Source organism: Triturus cristatus, chromosome 4_1 (assembly GCF_964204655.1).
Source record: "Triturus cristatus chromosome 4_1, aTriCri1.1, whole genome shotgun sequence".
NCBI lineage: Eukaryota > Metazoa > Chordata > Amphibia > Caudata > Salamandridae > Triturus > Triturus cristatus.
Window position 1 is genome coordinate 433,847,405 of NC_140585.1, and position 22,409 is coordinate 433,869,813.

Below are 22,409 nucleotides of genomic sequence, written 5' to 3' on the forward strand. Positions count from 1 at the left end.
TACCATCCCACCTCGGAGGTTGTTAGCTCAGCAACGGTTTGCAACAGCAATTGCAGTCACAAACTATTAATAAATTCCTGACTGAATTGGAAAGGGGAGGGAGGAAACCCCTTTAATGAACCCTCCTATTTTTATTTGAGAAACTATCACAAACATCTTTTTACTAGTCTAAATAAATTTACAGCTCTTATAGAGGGTTTTGTAGCTATGATAATTATGTTCGTGGTCACAAACCTTGTGATTTTGCGACCTGAGGACCTAAGTGCTAAAACTGGCTGAGATGCAGGCACTCAGGTAGGTATAAATGTGCAAAATGTTTTGATGTTTCCAAGCAATTTTGCCAGACATGGCACAGCATGCCACTCCATGGCACTGCGTGCCAAAACATAGAGAATTGGGAGGCCCATTATGGAGCTCTCTGTTGCTGCACAAATGCAATAACTTACCTGCAAGTGTGACTAATGATAAAGATAATTAGAACCTTTGCAAGACTTGTTAAAGCTGTTTACTATTCTAAAGCCATATATTCGCTCTTACTCACAAAGTCATGCGAATATACAAGGGCCAGATATAAGGCTCTATGTTATGAGAACACCTCTTGGTTCCTGCAGAAAATCAGCGCATTCTGAAATTATTTATTCTAGTTTAGTTCAATTAAACAAATCAGACTAAAACACCTGGAAACAATGATTTGTAAAAACAAATAAACAGAAATGGAAATGTATCCAAGTAACATAGAGTCATCTAATACTTAGGGTGATTTTATCAAAATAGAAACAATTGCATAGGACCCCTTATGAATCGGCCAACATAGTATAATTGAGAGGCTTCATTCCAATCTCATGACAAAAGTTAGAACAACTATGGGCTTCATTTAGAATTTTGAGCACAGCATTCACTCCATCAGGATGGAGGAGGAAAATACCTCCGACATCCGGAGGGACATTTACCCGCCAAATTTAGAGTTGTCCGCTGGCCATGTGGACAACTTTGTACATTGACAAGAACTGCTGTCATGGCAGTTCCTGTCCATGGATAAAACGTTTTAAGGACAGTATAGTCAGACATGATGGATGGCTAGCAAATGTCAAAAAAGTGTTTGCCTTTCAAAACAAAATTCCCAAAGCATTTTGTTTTTGGAAATCACAACAAATAATTGGCCCATATGCTGGGAGTTTTCTTCCAGAGTGACAGGCAATTATGTTTTTATCCTGTCCCTCACAGCTAAGTTTTACTCTAAATAGGGTAGATGTAATAAAGTCCTTCCTTCAATGGCCTGTACTTGTCGGGCCATCAGAGAAAGTCTTCTGTCAAGAAGCTACAAGCAAGGGAATGGGACTATAATTTATGAACTGAATGCCATTGGAATAAGAATTAATTTTCACATTAAATCAGAGAAAGACATACAGGCATCATCGAAACAAAACAAAAGAAAAGAAATTCAGAGATTTTTATTCATTTACTTTATTACAAATATTGTAAGAAATAAGATACTGCATAAACAGAAACATTTTGTTACCTCCAATCTTGTGACCTACTGATCGATCATTTCACGGTTCCACTTTAATGTTTGTTTTCCAGACAGGGCCATTGGATTTACTGTTGAGGTTTCAGAACTGATTTGGGGTGTTTCTGTTTCAAATATCATTTTCTGGCTGTCGCTCAGACACAACTTTGTGCTAGATGATGACTCTCACAGCAGTAACAATACTGCTGTCTCCAAGCAGATGTATGCAAAACAAAGACAACATGAAGCATAGGATCCAAGCACTTGGCTGTCATCAGCCTTTCTGAGTAGTCTTCTGGCAGAAATAAAATTGTAGCCCTGCTTAGAAACTTTGACACCTTAAACAAGAGAAACCTATGACATACCCCTTACTTCAAACATCTACCCTATGTCATCACTCAGGAAAAACTAAGCAGGAGTCCTTTGATAAAACTACCTCACAGACGTTTTTGGAGTTTTGGAGCATCCTTTTCTCCATTCTCCCTCTTCAGTTCTGTGTCTCCATCATCTAGCCACAGGGATGCAGTCAGTACCCTCCCACTGTGTAAGAAAGCCGTATCTAGTCTCCATCACAACATGCAAAATGCATCCCACTGGTCCATTCACTAAGACTTTCATCACACAAGGAGTCTTACCATTACGCACTCAGGGGCAGATGCACTAAGGGCTTATTTGACCTTACATCAAGCAAGGCGAAACAGCCAACACAAGCCTTAAATAGTATTTACAAAGCCACCTTGGTTAGCCCTGCATGGCTTTGTAAATCCAGAGTGATGCAAGGCAGCATACATCTCTGTCTTGCATTACCCTGTATTGAGAAGGCATTGCATGGGTGGAACATGGGTATTCTCATGCACCCACCCATGGACTTTAACACAGTCCCAGATTTACTTAGCTGCGAAAACCTGGGATTGCGTCAAAATGGTACTCCTTCCTAATTGAGGTGTAATGAGTAGAAATATCTATATTGCTCCACGTTATTTCCTCTTTCTATGCATGCTGCATTCTTCAGCTCATAATGCTGTTGGCTCTAGGCAGCACACAGTGACTCAGCACAGGGAGAGAACAGAAATACTTAATATCTTAGCAGATATTGCACATTTCTGCTATCTCCCTGTCATGCAACGCAGTGCAGCATGTTGTCTTACTGCCTGTTTTGCATGACCTCTTAGTAAATCTGCACCTTGCTGCACACACACACATGGTATATCACTACAAATATCTGGGGGGTCACACAGAGTGTTTGGGCCATCTGAGATGATCTATTTTGAGCCTCCATCACATCCTCTTTTGCTCTGCAGAGCCTTTTTATGATCTTGAGCTTCCCTTTGCCCCCTTTTGTTAGCTAGTAACCTTTTTTCCTCACTTCAACCATCTGAGCTTCTCAAACCCTTTCTGACATCATTCACGACTTCACTAATTTTCACCCATCCATCTTTAAACTCCTCTGCCAAGTCTCAGTCCCATGCCATCAGATCCACCCCAGGCTGTTGTGCCAGCATTAGACCGGATCGTCTACACTCAGAGGTCAATGTGTTACAGTACCGGCTTTTTATTCACTTTGCATGCTCTGATGTTTCAGCAAAATACTTACCAGTTCAATATGTGGGCTGAAGAGATGGGGTTTTTAGGGGTTGGCAGCTTAAGACACAAGTATAAGAACCAGTTGCAAAAGGAATATCCTAATACATGTAACCTAGACTCACATATATGTACTCCCATTCCTGGTCTTCGACCGTCACTTCCAGGTCATTCTGTGTGTTTAGGCATTGGTTTTCCTCCTAGTCCTGTTCCAGGTTCTCCTTTTCTTGACTGTTTGGTTCTCCTGATCCTGGTCTTCCTGGCCCTGCTCCTCGCTCATCCTTGTATTAGCCCGACCTGGGCCTCCTGATCCTGGTACTACTGATCGTCATCCTGATCCTGCTGGTCTGCTGGGTCTTTATCCACCTAGCTATGTTGTCCTGGTACTTCTAGGGCCGGCACTCCTAGTCTTCCTGGTTTGGGTTATCCTGATCCTCCTTGCGCTCGTCCTTGCGGTCCACCTAGTACTGCTTTCACTGGTGCTGGTCCTCCTTATTAGGTCATCTTGGGCTGGGTCGTCATTTTGGTGCTAGTCTGGTTTAACTGGTCCTCATGGCTCTGGCTGTCCTGGTTCCCCTGATGATCACTAGCCTGGTTCTAATCCCCAGTAAATAGTTCTCCTATTCCACTTGCAAATTCAGGTCCTAGTCCCTTGATTCTGATCTCTCTGGTTCTCCTAACCCTGTTCCTGTCCCTGCTTATTCTGATACTTCTAGTACTCCTAATCTCCCCCAATATGGTCCCTTTTCATAAAGGCCCATGTCCACCTACTCCTGACCTGACTAGTTGTTCGGGTTCACCTTCAACATGTCATGATACTCTTTGCCCTGGTCCTCCTGCTCATTGTTATCCTGGACTAACTTGTCTACTTTAACCTGATCCTTCTTGTTCAGCTCATCCTGTTCTTAACCATTCTTAGCCACCCAGCTTGGTCATCATGGCTCCTGTACTCCTGGCCTGTCTTGTCCTGGGTCTCTTTTACTTCCTCATCCTGGTCCTGCTTGCCAGTATGTCAGAACCTGATACTCTGAGACTCTGTAAATTGAGCTTCCTTTTCCCCTTGGATGTGGTCCCACTGGTCCTCATTGTCTTGCTCCTCTCAGGTCTTGTGCTGCTGGTTCTGATTTCCTGGCCATCCCTCCTTTATTCTTCAGGTCCTTTTCTCCAAGTCTTCCTCACTCTCAGTCTGGTTTGCCTAATAATGGTCTCATTATTCGTGGTCCTCACAGACCGTGTTCTCTTCCTGGTTTTGTGGCCACTAGACTTAACCCTCTTCTTTCTGGTCATCCTTGTTTAGGTCTCTGAATGCCTTCTGACCATATTGGTCCTTTTAGTACCCCTTCTCCTAGCTCTTTCTTTTTTTTCCTGATTCTCCCTGACCATTGACCATTTTTTGGTCCTTTTGAGCCTTCTCATCTTGCTCATCTGATTCCCAGTACGTCAGTTCCTGGCCCTGCTGGTCCCCTCAGTCTACCTGACCTGTTTTGTCCTGGCCCTCTTAGGCCTTGCCCTCTTAGCTCTTGTCTTCCTGCTTTGGATCATCCTTATCTTCCTGGCCCTGTACCTTATCCTCATGGTCCTTCTAGCACTGCACGCAACAGTCTAGGCCCTCCTGGTTCTGTTTGTTTGGGTCCATCTGGGCCTCATCATGTTGGTCTTGGTCCTCTTAGACATCCAGGTACAGTCTCCTTAGTCATCCTGGCTCTGGCTGTTCTGATCCTCTGATCTCCCTCAAACCCCAGGTCCCGATATTTCTGTTCCACTTGGTACTCAGGGCTGTGCTCTTATGGTCATGTCCCCCTGGCACCCCTAGGCCTGTTCCTGGTCTTGTTGGTGCTGGTCTTCTAATCCTCCTTGCTCTGGTCCTCCTGGCTCTTATCCTCCTGGTAGTCTTGGTACTGATCACCTCATTGTTAGAGTCGGGGATCTCTGGTTGGCGCAAGGTTGCCCTTGTGTCAAGCAGGAACCCTCTCCTCCACGTCAGGGCGCAGGATAACCCCTTTTGAATGACCCTTGCTCACCCTCTAGGTGCGTGGCGTGAGCAGCCAAGGCAATTCCTCAGGCGTTGTTGGTTAAGCACTTACAATCATACACACAGTAAATACATCAATCCCCCCAGAAACGGACACCAGACTTGGATATATATAAAAATACGCTTCTTTATGTAAAAATAGGTATATATATCTCAGCAGACTTATCACAAGACCAATAACGTTTTCGCTAGGCCACCAGGTTATACAGCAGGCAAATGTTCTTGGTTCGTAGTTTCAAATGGATAGTTCGTAGGTTCTTTACTTGTAGTTCCAGTACTCACAGAGATCGGTTCCTGCGAACGGGGAAATAAGGCGTTGCGGGCCCCGAGCCCGATACTGGACTTCTTTCGTGATTAGGAGAGTCGGCACAGGTCGGTGCGACTCTCAGCTTGGGAAGTGTTCTTGGGTCCTCAATCAGCAGGTGTGGGCACGTAGGCAGGCGCGGCCAGCGACCCTTTAGCACGGCGGTGCAGGAGGGTCTCCACAGCGGGGGCGGCGCGGCCTGAGATGTCCGGGGATAGCGAAGCGGGGTCACAGGGCACAGTCAGTGCAGCTGGATGACCCGGCGTAGATCACAGTCGTCGGACGGCTTCCGGCAGGAGGGGGGATAGCGCGTTCAGCGCACTCCAATGGCAGGCGGTGACAGGGATGCAGGCGGCCTGGCCCGGGAACAGAGAGCGGCTCCGGACGGAACGGGGCTCTCACGGGTTGGAGGCAGGCGAGCTTCTGAGTGTCACAGCCCTAGGAGGGGCGATGAGGGGCGCAGTCTCTTTTCCAGCGGGATGCACACACGGCTCGAATTGGAGGACGAGCAAGAAGCACAGAGAACCCACTGTTCCTGGGGTTCAGTTCAGGGGGCAAGCTCAGATCAAGCCCTTGGAGAATGTTCAAGCACAAAGTAGCAACGTCTTTTCAGTAAGTCTCTTCCTCTCCTCTCTCAGCAAGGCAAGCAGCAGGCCAGCTCCTCCGGCGTCTTCTTCTCCTTCTAGTCGGGCAGAGGTTCTTTGTGGTAAACAGGATTCTGATTTCTTAGGAGCCAGGCTCCTACTTTTATACCATGATTCTTTTGTTCTTTAGCGCCAGGGGGCCTAGGCCTGGCTCAGTCCAGTTCTGGAGCACTTTGTTATGGTGACTCTGCTCTTTCCTTTCAGCAGCAGGGCAGAGACATCAGCCGCCCCACAGGGGGTGGCGCCGGCTTTGTGGTGGCAGAGCACAGGTCTATTCAAGAGTCAAGGTGTACTCCTCCCACCCATCCAGGTGTCACCTCTCTACCCACCACCTGGCAGCCAACCTGTCTCTGGGGATTCCCCAACCCTGCTCCTTACTGTTGCCAGGCAGAACACATACACACAGCAGAGGCGGACTGAGATGGTCAGGTCAGTAAATACTAACTTTCTAAAAGTAGTATTTACAAACCCAGGATATTAAAATAAACTTGACTACAAGAAGTATTTTATCATCCTGAGTTCAGGCATACTAAACTTGACACTTCTACCATGCTCTCTGAGTCCACTGGGGTCACAGCGTTGGCGTGATCCCGGCAGCCCATTCTGGCCTATGGAGAGCAGGCAGCCTTCAATAGTGAAGAACGGAAATGGCTGTAATTCACTACTAAGACATGCCACACACATCAGGGCATGTCCTACCTTATGCCTACAATGCACCCTGCCCTTGGGCCTACCAGAGGGGTGGCTAATATGTAGGTAAGGGAAGGTTTAGGGACTGGCAAGTGGGGGCACTTGCGCAGTCAGCGCGACGGTCCCGGACCGCGCACAGGCTCTGCGGTGGCAGACCCTAGACACACTTTACAAGGCCGCTTCCGTGGGTGGCGCAACCAGCGCTGCAAGCCCACCAGCAGCATTGGCATTCACAAGCCCTGGCACCCCTGGTGCACTTTACTGGGGACTGACAGTGAATCCAATAAACCAATCGTGGACATCAATTACAGGTACACTTTACTTAGGGAGCTCTTGCACTGCGGCACGGATTAGCCGTGGCGCAGTGCCCTGAGCGGACAACACCAGCAAAACAGTCGAGGCACACCATCAAAAAGTGGAAGGGAAACTCACGCCAAGGTGCCAGGTCTAACACTCATCTTTCTTGCTTATTCTAACTTCTGGTCCTATTGACCTAGATCTTGTCTTCCTGGATCTGGCTCTGGTCCACTTGGCCTTCCTTCTGCTTGTCCTCATGCTGCTACACAAAATCATCATGGTCCTCCTTTATCTAGTCCTATAGGGCCTGCTAATCATGTTGCTCATCTTTCTGGCCATCTTGTTATTAGCTCTGTGTCCTGGATCTCCTGTCTGTGGTAATCCTGGTCCTGATGCCCCTGGTCCTGATCCTCATAATCCCCCTTTCCCTAACTTACCCTGGTCCTCTTGGTCGTGGTACTCAAGTACCTGATCCTCTTTGCTAATATCTTCCTGGTCTCCTCAGTTCTTTGTCTCCTAGTACTCTTAAAACTTTCCCTCCTGACTCAAGCTGCCTCTGACCCTGGTCGCAGCTAGCTGGCACTCCTGGCAAGGTGATGCTATTCTTGTTTTTCATAGTCCTTGTTCTTCTTGAGATTCTGCGCCCATTGGCCTTGATCCTCTTTATCCTGTTCCTTATCATCTGGGTTCTCCTGGATCTAGTTCTCCTGGACCAGATCTTATAGAACTCAGCAAACAGGAAGGTCAAAAAATAATAAATAAATCAACTACCAGTTACCCTAATCGGGATCTGGGAATCTGTGACAAAAAGATAGTCTAGGTGGAGAACCAACTGGAAAACCCATAGGGTTGTTAAAATTGCCCTCATTCACTAAATAGTGGCATGCTTTATCATAGGCCTGCTTCTATACCATGGCGCAGACCAATGCTCAAGGTGGAGCGCATGTATGTTTTTTGGGAATAATTTAACATGAAAGGGAGCCCAGTTGCAGAAAAATAAAGATTATTAAAACTGTTAAAGCTGGAGCCCCTCTTCTTATTTAGAAGGCTGCCCCTGGACAGGATTAAAAAATACTATTGAGCAGGTGTATAAGAGAGACTATGTCTCCATCACCCTGTCCACTAGTATCAACATGTTTCGGCCTGCTCCTTTCACCCTAGTGGGTCGCTGGCCTTCTTCAGGATCCAGATCCCTTGGAAAACAATCCTACTCCCTCCTAGTTAACTACACTGAGTGATAGGCAATACTTGCCTATGGTAGACTGACTCTACACCGAGTTTCATTATTGCCTTGCCAAACCCGGAGCCAGAGTGGGAACATTGCCCTATAGTCAAAAAATGTTTCAAGGTGTGGAGTCTCCATTCAAGCCACTCTGCACCCTCCAATGCTGCTATCTTTGTATTGGTCTCCTAGGCCCTGGTCATCCTGGTCTTTCTTTTCCTATTTTGCTTGTTATTATAAACGTTACCCTTTGGCCATCATGGCCTTTCCTGGCTGTCTCAGTTTTGTACCATCTGCCCCTGTTCCTTGTGGTCCTCTTGGTCCTAGTCACCTTGTCCTAGTTCTCCGCCTCATCCACCACCGAGCCCTGGTACCACAGGTCCTGATTCGTCTTGCTTCCTGTGTTTTGGTACTCTTAGTCTTTGTCTACCTAGATTGGGTTGTCCTCGTTCTTCTGGATCTGTGCCTTGTTCTTTTAGTTCTACTGGCACTGTAGCCATTGATCCAGGTTTTCCTTGTTCGGGTCCTCCTGAGCCTGCTCATTTTGGTCCTGGTCCTCCTGCCTACTACTGTCCATTCCACTTGGTTTTTCAGATGTTGATTGGCTTTCTTACCTCAGGGCATCATCACCCTGGTCCTGCTACATGTATGATTGCCCTGCCCTCTTGATAATCCAAGCCCTGGTCCCCTAGGTCCTTATCTTCATTACCCTCTTAGCACTGTTTCCTGCTCATGATCCTTTTAGTTTACCTAGTCCTCCTGTTCTGGACTTCTGGGTGCCCTTGATACTGCCCCCTTGGTCTTCCTAATTCCTGTCCTGCTTATCCTAGTATCCTGGACATACTGGCCATTGCCCTTCAGTTCCTAATCTTCTCAGCCGTCTTCAATCAGGTCATGATCCTCCTGGCTCTTATCTTCCTGCTGTTTGCCCGTGTGGCTCTGCAATTACTTGTCCTGTCACAGAGCATCCTAGCCTTTCCTAGTTCTGATATTCCTTGACCTATGGTTCATGATTGTCTAAGAACTTCCAGGCCCTGTGCTTCCTAGTTCTAGTTTGACTGGTCACCATTTCCATGTCCTCCTGCTTTTAGTTGTTTGGATCCTGGGGTCTCCTGTTTTACAGGCTCCCAGCCCTGGACATTTTAATCCTCTTCACCCTAGTTCTAGTCCATGAGTCCTCCTGGTCTGGCTACCCTGGCTTATCTATTACGCTTGTTTGCCTGTTTCCAATCCTACTGACCTGGTCACCTTGGTCCATGTAGTCCAGGTATCTGTTCTGATACTCCTTTGTCTAGCTCTCGTGTATCGGGTCTTCAAATGTTAGTTCCACTGGCCTTGGTTTCCCCGTTCCTCCTGCCTCATCCTAATCCTTTTAGCTCTAGTTGGTTTTCCTATTTTACCTTGCTCTCGATTCGTCGGACAATGGGCCCCTCCATCATGGTTCTCCTAGTAATGGTCCTAATGAGTCTAGTCTTCCTTATCCCTCTGGCACCGGTCCTCCTAGTTCCTGGGTTGTGGGTCACCCGGGTTCATGTAGTTCTGGTTTAAGAGCTTCCTGAGTCTGACAATTGTGAAGCTTCTGATCCTGGTGTTACTGGACCTAGACTTTCTTGTCATTTGTAATCTCCTTGTCATTCTAATCTAGGCGCTGCAGGTTTCTGGTTGTTGTCTTCTGGGTCCTGGTCCTTTTGCTTCAGGCCCCTTGGTTCCCCTTGATCTGATGTCTGTGGTCTTGGCCCTCTTCCTCTGGTCCTTCTCTCCATTGGATTCCTGGTACTGGTCCTCTTCTGTCTGTCTATTTGGGTCTGCTACTCCTGGCCCAGGTTGTCCTCGTACCTCTGGTTCTGGTTTAATTATGGTCCAGGGCCTTCTGTTCCTTCTACCTCTTGTCCTTCTGTTTCTTCAGGCCCTTGTTTACTGAGTCCAGAACCCACTGTCCACGTCCTCGTCCTCTTGGCCATCCTGGTTCTTCTCAGCCTGGTCCCGATACCCGATGTTTTTTACTATCACTATTTGTTCCAGCTCCCTTACGAAATTGGTGACTTGATCCTCATAGATTAGGTCTGCCTGGGCCTGGTTCTTCTTGTCCTGGTCCTCGGGGATCTGGTGGTCCAAGCACATTGAGGGTGAAGAATTTACCACACCTACAACATACCATTTCTGTTGCCAAGTTGGAAAATACCTCCTAAAAATATATAATTTGAATTTTAATTCATTCATGCCAATTTAGTATTAAAATATAGAATTCCATCTTTTTCCTTTTTTCATAGCCTTTGACCCTAATAAAGTTGGGCAGGTTTGACACGTAGGTGAAACTATGGGAAAAATTATGAGAGTGTGACACTTATTGCACAATTCATAACTGTGATTCAGGTACAAGCGGGGATAGAAATCAAAATGGTTTTTCCAAGTTGCTGTCTCATTCTGACAAAAAAAAAATCTGCCAGCTACATACACTTATAGCAAAACACCATTGGTAATTACATTATTGTATGTCAAGGCTCTCACCTGCATGGGGTTACTGAATTCTAAATTACTCTTCTCACCAAACCTTGGAAGCTGTATACTTATTATATAACTAACTTACAACAGATTCTCATTGACATGGAAAGCTCTCATCAAACATTTTCTTGCTCTTATCCAGCTCCTCTTCTATCCTATACATCACTCACCACTTCACCCTTCCTGTGTTTCTTGCTCAACCAACTTGCTGAACAAATCCCTGGTAGAGCTTTCCTTCACTTCAAAATCTCAAAAGCACTAACCTAACAAACTTATATACTGACATAGAGTATGCCCATATCCTTTACAGCACACTTTTTCTTTCTGCCTTAAAGCCACAGTTCTAACTGTAAACTCTACTTTGTTACCTCACTGGACCCCTCAAAATAACCATTGCTTTGGCCTGACAGAGCACTCAGAACTACTCTGACCCTCAAAAGTGTGAAAAAGGCTTCTATAATGAAGCAAGTGTGCAACACAGCCAATGAATCCATAGCACATAGCGATACAAACTAAATACATGCCACACTACACATCAATGTAACTTGTACCCTCATGTATCCCCACTTCTCAGTGATCACCAAAGAACATATATCACTACATACATCTAAGCATTAAACCTCATGGCTAATGAACTGTAAACTTCCCGAACCCACTATTTTCCCTCTCCCACGCTGGTTCACCAACCTCAAAATCCAATAAAAGTTTTTTGTTCCTCAAACATCCTGAAAACCCACTACCTAGAAAAATGCTTTTGAACAAGGTTTTCTGCCCCACCTTTCCCTAAAACATTGCTAACTAACAGCATCCTCATCACATCCCTGGGCCTTCACCTTGTCTCCCTAAGCTTTCTCCCTGTAGTACTTTTGCATCTCCTTATTTACCTGCCGTCTCTCTTGATCAGTTGCCACAGACCTATCTGCCCCATGTCATTCCCTTCTGGACATCAACTTGTTCCACAGGAAAAGCATACCAAACCATAGCTTTTTCAATAATGACAAGTCTATTTTCTTCACCTTTATCAGTACAAGACCCTTTACCTTCACTAGGTCATTTTATCCCAGAGGAATTACCAAATGTGTCCATAATAAGCATCTTGTCTAAAAAAAGGGAAGCTATTTTTGTCATCACATCTCCTCTTTCCCACAAGACTTTACCCGTATCCACAACTCATCAAAACTCAACTGCCTCTTGTGTCGCCTTACTGCTGCCTGCTCTTTCATCCATTTAAAAATGAGTGGCAGCAAAACCATATGGACCTGTAATCCTTCACTGGACCAGGAATGAAACCTGTAAACAGCAAAGTGAATTGCTGCACTGCCGTGCACCACAAAATTCAGCCCCATAATGTCTCCACCAATACACTGATACCAGCGTTGTCACAGGGTACCACCTGAGCATCACCATCCTACACTTTGTTCTCTGATCTGTTTTGGGCCTCTGCAACTGTATCACCAGCCCCACAGATGTGCACTGCAGGCCCTCCTTCATCACACCTTCCATGCCCCGAGACCTTAGCAGCTCAGAATTCCTAAAGAATCCAAAGACTATCCAAATTATCAACAGCAAGAATATCAGCAACTCAGGCACATCGGAGCAAACCTTAGGAAGCACTGCAATGACTCCCACTATCCCTTCTTTCCCTGGCCCAACGTTTGAACCTTCTAATAACCTGCACCCCAGCTTATCCTCAGATGACACATTGCCCCACAAACCCGTCCCATAAAAAGTTATTCCAACCAACTTGCCTGCAATAATGACTTGAGACCATCCTTTCTTAATCATCAATATCACAAATAGCACTACAACATCACTCCTTTTCCAAACCTATTCACTGCTATGACCTCTTCTTTCTGGTGTTGATGTCAAAACCTCTTAACAAACATGTGTTCTTCTCATTGACTGTGCCAATTAACAATGCGCCGACTCCAGCATTTTCGATCTCCTACCTGCCAAATATCCTGCAGCATCACTGTCTTCTCCTCGTTTGCTTCTGCAAAAGACCATGAAACCTGCATCACTGGGAACAAAACAATGTATCCACAATTTCATTGTTAACTCTGCGTTGTGAATTACCCTGGAAATAATATTGGACTTAAAACAGCCAAGCACAAAGTCCTGCAACATACTCAACATCTTTCAATTCTGTGACAACTGCTTGTTTAAAATGTTGACCGCAGCCATTCCACCAACGTTAAAAAAACGTTCTTGCTCCTGAACAATTATCCCAAAGTGCTAAAGCAACCACCGGTGGAAAATTTCTAAAAATGCGATGCTCCATCCTTCCTTCCTCCATGTTTCTGGCCACTGCTCAGCACAACACTTATCCTGCCGAAATAAGCTGAAACTAGCTCTGCGTGCCATTTCAGTAAAAAAATGAACATTCCACTTTGTCTTTTCACCAAGGCCCCACAATGATATTCTATCAAAATGCTTCAGAAAAGTCCTCCACATTCTCAGATCTGCTCTTACACCTGCTGATAGATAGACCTGATGGTAATGAAGCGACTAACCTGACAATAACAAACCTAGTCACCTGTAAAAAAAAGTTCTGCCTGCTCTCATCACTCTGCATCCAAAATTCAAGTGTCCAAAAAGCACCTGCACATCACTCAATTGCAGCCTAAACATTGCCCTCTTTTTGTCCTCCATCAACCTCACCTCCATCCTCCCAGATTCAATATCAATTCCAAAAAAGGATAAGACCCAGTCTGTACCTCTGCCAAGGTAACACCCAAATCCACCATCACCTATTTAAAACTTACCAGCATCTGGTGGCAGAGCTGGCTGTACCCACAAAGAAGAGCTCATCCAAAAATGAGCCACAGCTGTAACTCCTGTGGCAAAAGTAAACTACCACTCCAAAAAGGTACTGCTTTTCTCAGCACAGAGCAATCCATCGGCAATGCTTTCTCAATAAAAACTGGCCTTCAGATTGTCCAGTAGTTCACATCACAATCATCTGGATGCCCTGACTGAAGCCTAAAAATAGATTTGTTCTCATTTTTTGCCATTCTAGCTCTTACTACAACCTATTGCTCCAGTTAAATTGCTACATCTGCTGAAGAGTATGTCACCAATGTCAACTCTTCTGAGCTGAAATAATTCACAGAAAAGCCCTCTGTTCATAGCAAAGGCTGCATCAAGCAAAGCTCTCCCTTCTCCTTTTTTGGAACCACCCTAATCGGTCATACCATCAAGTTGACCAAGGGCCAGTCCTTGAACGCTCCTGTCACCCTGCCCTCGCCAATCTCTTTCACAGGTTTTGCCTGCATAACCTCTAAGTGCTCATTGGACGACAGCACATTTTCTACCACCTAAGAACTCATGGGCTCTCGTGCCCCAATGTAAAACCTTGCTGGAAACCAATTAACTATAACTGTGAATCCACTTTGTTGTCGTAAAATTGTAACCAATAATCTAGTCTGAGTAACCTAAGTGGAGTATAAACTTTATCCCAGTGACTGCTGCCCAGTACTCCCTCATCCCAAAAGCAGAGATCATTGACCAGCTACCCCATTTCCTTTTAAGCATCCTCTGCCTACCTTGTCCAAACTCTTGACTGTACCTCACCCATGCATTACCCCCCAAAATAATGTGTGCTATCCTTATTACCCCAATATTCTTGGACAATGGGACACATCTGTCTGGATATATTTTGCTTAAAAACACTGCCATATATCAAAAATGCCGCTGTTCAATTCTCAAAGGTTACAGGACTCTTGGTCTCCTGGCCAATTCTTGGTAATTCCCTTCAAACCCTCTTTTGCCCTTACCTCCCTGTGCAACAGCTTGAAAACCCCTTCATTTACAGTTTCCATATTCTCTCCTTCATTGTCACCATCAAGTGAGCACCCAATGGCTTCATACTCCTCATGTAAGGCAATTTCTTAATGTTAATTTCCTTATTCCCCTTCTTCTCTTTATGTTCCATTTCCCCACATTTGACCTCCTTACCTTTATCATCCTTCATAACTTCACCAGCTTTGGTATTGGTACCCACACCTTGGTTCACCATGTAACTTCCCTTGTATTATGTCACACCAGATAATTCTGTAACCCCGGCACACCCAACTCCTACCCCCTTCGAGACAGTTTCAGTTCTACCGCCAACATCAATCTTCTTACCTGGTTTTAAGATTAGGACCTGCACAAAACCCATTCTTCCTGTCAGTGACTTTGTGACCAGCTCTACCACTGACTTTTTGTTGCCACAGTTCTCTGCTTTCACCTTACTGTAAGGCATTCCTCTCCTCCTCTGTGTTACTCTTCCCCTTCACTCTACAACCACTCAAATCTCCCCTTAACTAATCCACCCTTCCACAACTTCCATCTCAACTACTGTATGTTCGACCAACTCTCCCTCCTCAGTTCCTCTTCATTGTAATCTAGCCCCATAATCTCCACATCCCCATTCCATCTTTCTTTTCACCACTTGTCCCTGGCAATTCTAAATCCCCATGCCACCATCACTCCAATTGCATGTTTTTTGGTGACAACTGTCTCAATGAGGAGGCCACCACAGAACATCTACTTCAGTTCTGCATTTTTTCAATGCTTCTGTCGGGTCAGCCACACTGAACCATGGTCTCTTTCCAAACTGAGGTGTGTGAAACACACAAAACTCTCCTGGGTAGAAGTGACTGCCAGATTTTTCCATCTGCTGCAAATCTCTGAGAAAACCCACTTTGTACTGATCTCTGTACCTTCCTACTGCTATCACTGTCTTCATCACTGGGGACCCACATCAACTTCCTCCCTTTCCCTTTATTCATCCTTTCCCCCACTCCACTCACCACTATCCCGCTTTCCAGCTCCACACATCAAACATGATTTCCTACCTGCTCCTAATCAAAATTTAACACTTGTTAAATGTAATAAGGCAATCCAATGTTATCCTATGGGCGAGGTAGGGTTTGCAGTAGTGAAGAACGAATTTGTTCGTTTTTCACTAACAGGATATTTAAAACCTAAAAGTAAATTTCCAACCTTTTAATCAAAAAACACCCTACCCTTTGGGCTAGCTAGGGGCCTAACTTACGAGAGAAATATATGCTATAAAAGACTTGGCAAAGGGATTATTTTGCCAAGTTGAATTGGCAGTTTAAAACAACATTAAGGCTGCAGTGGCAGGCCTGGGACATGTTTTAAGGGGCTACTTAAGTGGGTGACCCAATAAGTGCTCAAGACCCACTAGTAGCATTTAATTTACAGGCCTTGTGTATATGGTATACCACTTTACTAGTGACTTATACGTAAATTAAATATGCCAATCAGGTGTAAGCATTTTTTAGGGAGTGAGCACAAGCACGTTAGCACTGCTTTGCAGTGGTAAAGTGCACAGAGCTTAAAAGCCGGCAAAAACAAATTCAGAAAAAATAGGAAGATAAAGGCAAAACGCTTGAGGGAAGACCACCATAAGGCTGACAGGTCTAACAGTCCTCACAAAAAATAATCTCTCACAATACTTCGCAGAGGCCAAACAACTTGCGAATGTTCATGTCAGACCTTCTGAACCCTAACAAAAAAAACGATTGGCTATTTAAAATGGCTAAAGCTTTTCACAAGTGTGGTAATTGAAACTTTAGGCAATTTCCAGAAATGCAGATTTTCAGTAAAACTCCCATATAATTTTCATTAATTTTGTCATACCTTCCCATACATTTTAACTCAATATTTATCATTTAGATGATTTTATGTAAATGTACAAAAATGTATTCACCCACTAAGGGAAGGAATGCAAGACCCTAATGAAGCAATAAGTAACCTTGATGACAGTTATCACTTTGCAAAACACTACTTAACTAGCTATGGCCACAAAAAAAAGATTTAACATCAGTTTTATGGAACTGACACTGTCAGCCCTAACCTAAACGTAAGGCTTAGAATACATATGTGGAGAAAAATAGAGGCAATGTGGATAACTAGATATCATGATCAGAGGTGGTAGGAGACAGGCTAACAGGACTCACAGAAGTTCAGGAAGAAAAAGTGCAGAAAGAAACACAAATGGAGAGTTAAGAGGGCTGGTCAGTGGTGGCTGGTGCACAGAAGGATTAGGCTAGCCTTCCAGGTCAGACTAACACAAGAACCCACCAGAGCAGGCCCATGAGGAAAGGCAGGCACTTCCAGAGTAATTTAAGAGGAGGCAGTAGTATTGGCCAGTTGCATGGTTCCTCAAATGTAGATTGACAAACGCTGTTTCTCTTTCCTGCACATGCTCTCCTGTGCACAGAGAGTTCTTCGATGCTGTAGGAGCTTACTGGTGTCTTCTTTTGATGACATGTTGTGCCCTCCTGTGTGCATGCACCCCAGTATCTGCATGGCATGGACTGCACCAGTCCATGCCGTGCAGATATTGCCTTTGACGTTCCCATTGCAGTGCCTATTTCATAGGCACTGCCGTGGGAATGCCAAATAACCGCCCGCCAGTGACTGAAAAAGTCATAATCTGGCAGGTAATGCACACATGGGTTTGGCAGTGCAGGAGCAGGGCAGCAGTTTAGTGGTCCTACTCCCTCACCACCAAACTCATTATCAGGCCCCAACTGTTCCACTCTATCATTAATAAATATTTGGATGTTTATCTGACCTCTTACCTAAGTTTTTGACAATGGAAACCAGAATACCTGAGCCTCGCAATTTAAAATGTTGATGAATTGGTTACAATAATCAACCAATGACCTTACTTTATATATTTTCCACTTTCTCTAATTCACCTACAGGCTGTTCTCCTGTACGTCTAGGCCAAAGGTGCTCTGACTGTATAGGTCCATATGGTTGTATGACAGAACAACACATGCATTCATCATGCATGCCTTTACTATGCATACACTACCACCCACAACCCACTACCATGCAGCCCATTACCGCGCATACCATTACAACATGCATGCATCTGGACGCATTGAAAGTGCCATAACAACGCATACACTAAGCACTTGATAGGGCGCCATGTATTTCTGAAATCACTGTTAGTCCGCAGCCACATATTTAGTGGAACCATATTAACGTGTGACTTAGGAATGCAATACTAAAAGCTGCTGATATTAGTGCAATTAGGAAAGTAATCATGTCATTTATGAAGCGCAATGTAGTAGTTAATTGAAAATATATTTTAGACAATGCATAATTATTGGTTTTCATGTAATGTGATGCATTAGGTTTAAATGTGCACCATATTAAACTCTGCACATGTAGTTTTGCTTCCTCATATATGTAGAGTAATGAAAACAATGCTTATAGTGGAATTAGAAATGTGTGTTTCAATTGTGTAAAGGCCTAATCGCATATAAATTAAAAGAAAGGCCTGTTCGTTTCTTATGTTAGCTAAATATTGTAGGCCAAAAATGGTTTCCCTTGGTAAGGCTTTGAGTTTCAGAGACGTTAGAGAATCTCAGAGAAGTGGAAAGTTTCTCGTTCCCATGTTTCTGTTGCATTTGCAAGGACATCTAGCTCGTTAGAGAAACTAAACCTTTGTTTCAGGAGTTAGGATGGAATGAGAAGCCAATATGGGAGTATACTGGAATGCAGGGATGATACTTTCGTCGGAGAAGGTGCCTGGGACCCAAGGCCTAGCTTACCGTTGTTGGATGGGATACAAGTTTCGCTGGAAAAGTACTGGAAGAAGACCTAGCTGGAGAGGTGTGCCGGAGGGCGTGTTCTACGTTTTTGGGATTTTGAATTAGGGACAGTGTCCAGTGGGTTGAGCAGTTGAGGTTTAGATGGGGAGCTAGAAGGAGCATCTTAGAACGAGCTCTGACAAGGTGATTGTACGTCTAAGGAAGTCTTCACTTCTAACACCTTTTATCCTCTTGCCTGGGGAAAAATGCTAAGTAGGGATGTCACCTTAGATATAGAGTAGGGACAGACTAACTGATTTTTTTTTTAGGTTAATGACTTCTAACATAGAGATTGGAGCCGTACTCGCTTGTCTAATAATTCTGGAGCTGACTATTCTACTTATTAGTCGGAGGAGACTCCTACGTAGACTCTTGTTTGTACTAGTGCCCATTAATTTTCTTATCCTCGTGTTGAGGTGCTTGTATGTGCAATTATTTTTGGCTTTGTAATAATTTCCTAAAATTTGAGATTCCGAGTCAGTGGTCCTTTAGAGTTCAATTTCTATTTCCTTTGATTACGTGTTAATATTGGATTTCCTCCCCTCTACACTATTTAGCAAATAAAAAGATCTTGGCAACCTGAGAGGATTCTTGGTGATGGTAAGCTAGAAAAGAATCCAGCTTTATCAGTTGGTAGCAGAGGATGGTTATCTCTGATAGTGAGGGGAGATCTAGATCAAGATAAGAGATTTTAAAGGCCCATAGGATTCGAGTGATGGTGACCCATTGGATGTTGAGCGGCAGATGACGGCAGCTGATGGAGACTGACGGAGAGTAGCGATGCGGCGGAGAGCAACAGTTTGTGGTGGAGTGAGTATGAAAAGGGTGATGTGTTTGTAGATTGCGGTGTTGATTTGATTGTGTGATGTCTTGTGGAGTTGGAATGAAAGTTGAGTAATTGTGAGATCAGGCTGTGAGCGTGCGCAGCCCGGGGATTCTTAGGCTCGATGAGTAGTCGGAGAAGTTGTGGTGTAGAAGACACCCAAAGTAGATTTTGTTGACCATAGAAAGGGGTATCGTGAGACGTCATCGATTACCCAGACCGAGATAGGGGGAGCGAATGCGTGAGTGTGTGAGTAACCGACGCTGGTCGTGGGTTGTTGCATGTGGAACTTTGAGCGTTTGAAACCTATCAGTTGAGGCGATTGTCCGGTCGTTTCGTGGACAGACAGTTGCCAGGTTAGAGGTCAACAATTTTGAGAGACTGTCGTAGGCAGTCAGAGAAGTGATTGACCAGTCATTTCGTGGACAGATAATTACTTCATAGTGTGAATGGGACGAATGCAAGAGTGAGAAGCGAATTGTGAAGGAGGGTAACTGCTGCGAGCGGAGGAAGAGTGACGTCAGAAGGTGTCGCGCTGTGATAGGTCGGTTGGTGTGAGTCACGCTGCTATTGGTGGATGGACATCAGGAAGTGAACGAAAATATTGTGCGCAATCAAAACTTTCTTCATCATGAAATGTTTTAAGGTTTTTGAGAATTGTGTAGAGGTGACAGACATGTGGTTACTCGTGGGGGAGAAGAAGCCCCTCCAGAGGATACTCCAGCACATTATATGGCAACAAATGTGGTATTGCATACTATAATATGGCTTGAAAATTGGCATAAAATGACAACCGGTGAGGGAGAACTGACTTTCCCACGATATGGTACTTTCAGGTTGGATGTGTTATATCAGTTGAAATCTGTGATGTCTTCCTTGCGACTTCTGTCTAGACCAACCCAGTTTGAGGCATTACATGCATGGATTAGAGCAGCGTATGACAGGAAAAGGGACAGAAGTCAGGAAAGAGTGAAGAAGTCAATTAGGGCATTCCAAGATGCGAGGTGGGATGCACTAGAGAAGAGGTGGAGAGTGGAAATGATTGAGGGGGATAGATTGTACCCACTACTAGAGAAAACACACAGTGTGAAGGCAAAGAGCGCAGAAGAAGATGACAGTGATACGGACGACAGTTTGGTAGAGAGGTTGTTGTCAGAAAGACCGTCTCCGTTCAATCCAGATTCTTACGAAGGAAAGTCTTCTCCGGCAGAAGGGACTAGTGGACTACAGATTCAGCCAGATGTGAGAGTAGAAGGGAAAATCTCGACAGGAACGGAGGACATGAGAATCCAGTTCTTAGCGAGTACAGAAGCTGCGGGAGGTATGAGGTTGCCGGATGCTTTGAAAGTACCGGTTACTATTGGACCCATAGTTTCAGTCTATAACCCAGACCAAGAGAAAGTTGGTAGTCCGGCACAGTCAACTGCTGGACCAAGAAATGTTGCTGAAGGAAATGGTACAGTGAGTGAGACGGAACAGGCTCCGAGACCTATAGAATGGAGTACGCCATTGCCAGCCACCGCAGACTCCTCTAGAGGACAGGTGGATGTGAGACCTGTAAGACCAAGGTCTCTGGCCGAGTCAAGAGCAGATCTGAGAATGTGGGTACCACCTGCGAGGAACCAGAGTGGTAGAATAACAGGGAATAGTGAACTAGAGGAGTCAGGGAACAGATTAGGATCTAGGAACATGTCAGAAGAGTGTAGGTCTATAAATCAGAGCTGTGAGGGGGACGAACACAACGGAACAGGCTGTCGAGAACCATTGAGAGGTGCCGTGAGGGCACGGATGTTAGATGTAGTGAGGTTGAAAGCAGAAGTAGATGAAATAATAAATGCAAGTTTGTCTCTTGACAGGATAGAGATTTATGAAAAAGATGAGTTGCTTTTTGTAGCCAAGGATGTGACCCGTAAGGCAAGGACTGCACATGAGAAATTGACTGATTTGGCCAAGAAATACGAGGTAGATCTGTCTAAGACGAAGTCATTACAAGGGAGCCACAGGTTGCAGTATAGTGACCAAGAATTGGAAGAAAAGAGGGTCATAGGACTGAGGACACACATCAGAGACCTGATCGTAGGGATGCGTGCATGGATTATGCTTGACAAATGGGAGGAAAGGTGGTCTAAGAAGAAGAGTTCCAAAAGGACTGTTGGAGAGACGCCGCCTCCAGGTGGAGGGACGCTAGCCGTAGGGAATTACCCTCTACGAGAGGTACAAAATGGAGGGTATGTACATCTGCCTTGGAGTAGAGGTGATTTGGCTGCTTTTACGAACGATTTTCCTCGGCTGAGGGAGAAGTCTGTAGAATGGTATAAGCAGGTTGATCGCTTTGTCAAAATCTCGAAAGGATTGTGGATTGATTTGAACACGTTGTTTAACATCGTGGTTCCAGGAGACTTATGGTCTGCATGTAAGATTGCTGTTGAATGGCCGACTTCAGAGCCGGAAAGAGATTCTGTCACGAATGGTCCATCACCCACAGTTATGAAAAAGTTTGAGCAAGTGATTACATGGTTAAAATCGAAAATCTCACCTCAGGATATTGATTGGGTTAAGATAGATTGGACAGTTCAAGAACCAAAGGAGACGGTGCACGAGTATTATGAACGCCTTTTGCAGGCCTTCAAACAGTACAGTGGATTAGATGCCTTAGACTCTATAGACATGGGACAGTTTCTTTTGAAGTTTGTGTTGGGACTGAGGCCGAAGGTTAGCCTCATGATACAGCATAATTTGATCTGTTGGCAGAACAAGCCAGTAGATGAAATCTTGCGGTATGCCAGATACTGCAGTGATGAGGTAGATTCAAAACACAGGAAGTTGAAAGACAAACTGATGCTTGTCCAGATGCAAACAGCCCAAGCTCCGCCTAATGGAGGGACGTTAGGAAGAAGACAGGGAAATAACCAAGGAGGAAATCAGAATGTCCAGGGTCAGGGAAGAGCCAAGTCCGTTGATCCCAAGACAGGAGTGGATGTGGCGACATTGAAGAAGACCACTGCGTGTCATCTTTGTCACCAGATTGGACATTGAAAGCGCGAGTGTCCTTTGAACCCGATTAATCAAGTGCAGCAGGAAGTAGAGATAGTTCAGGTACCTGTACCTGAAGCGGACCCTACGGTGACTTGACCAAGGTCAATGAAAGGGGGACATTTTGTCCGCAGGTACAAGTTCCTCAGCCA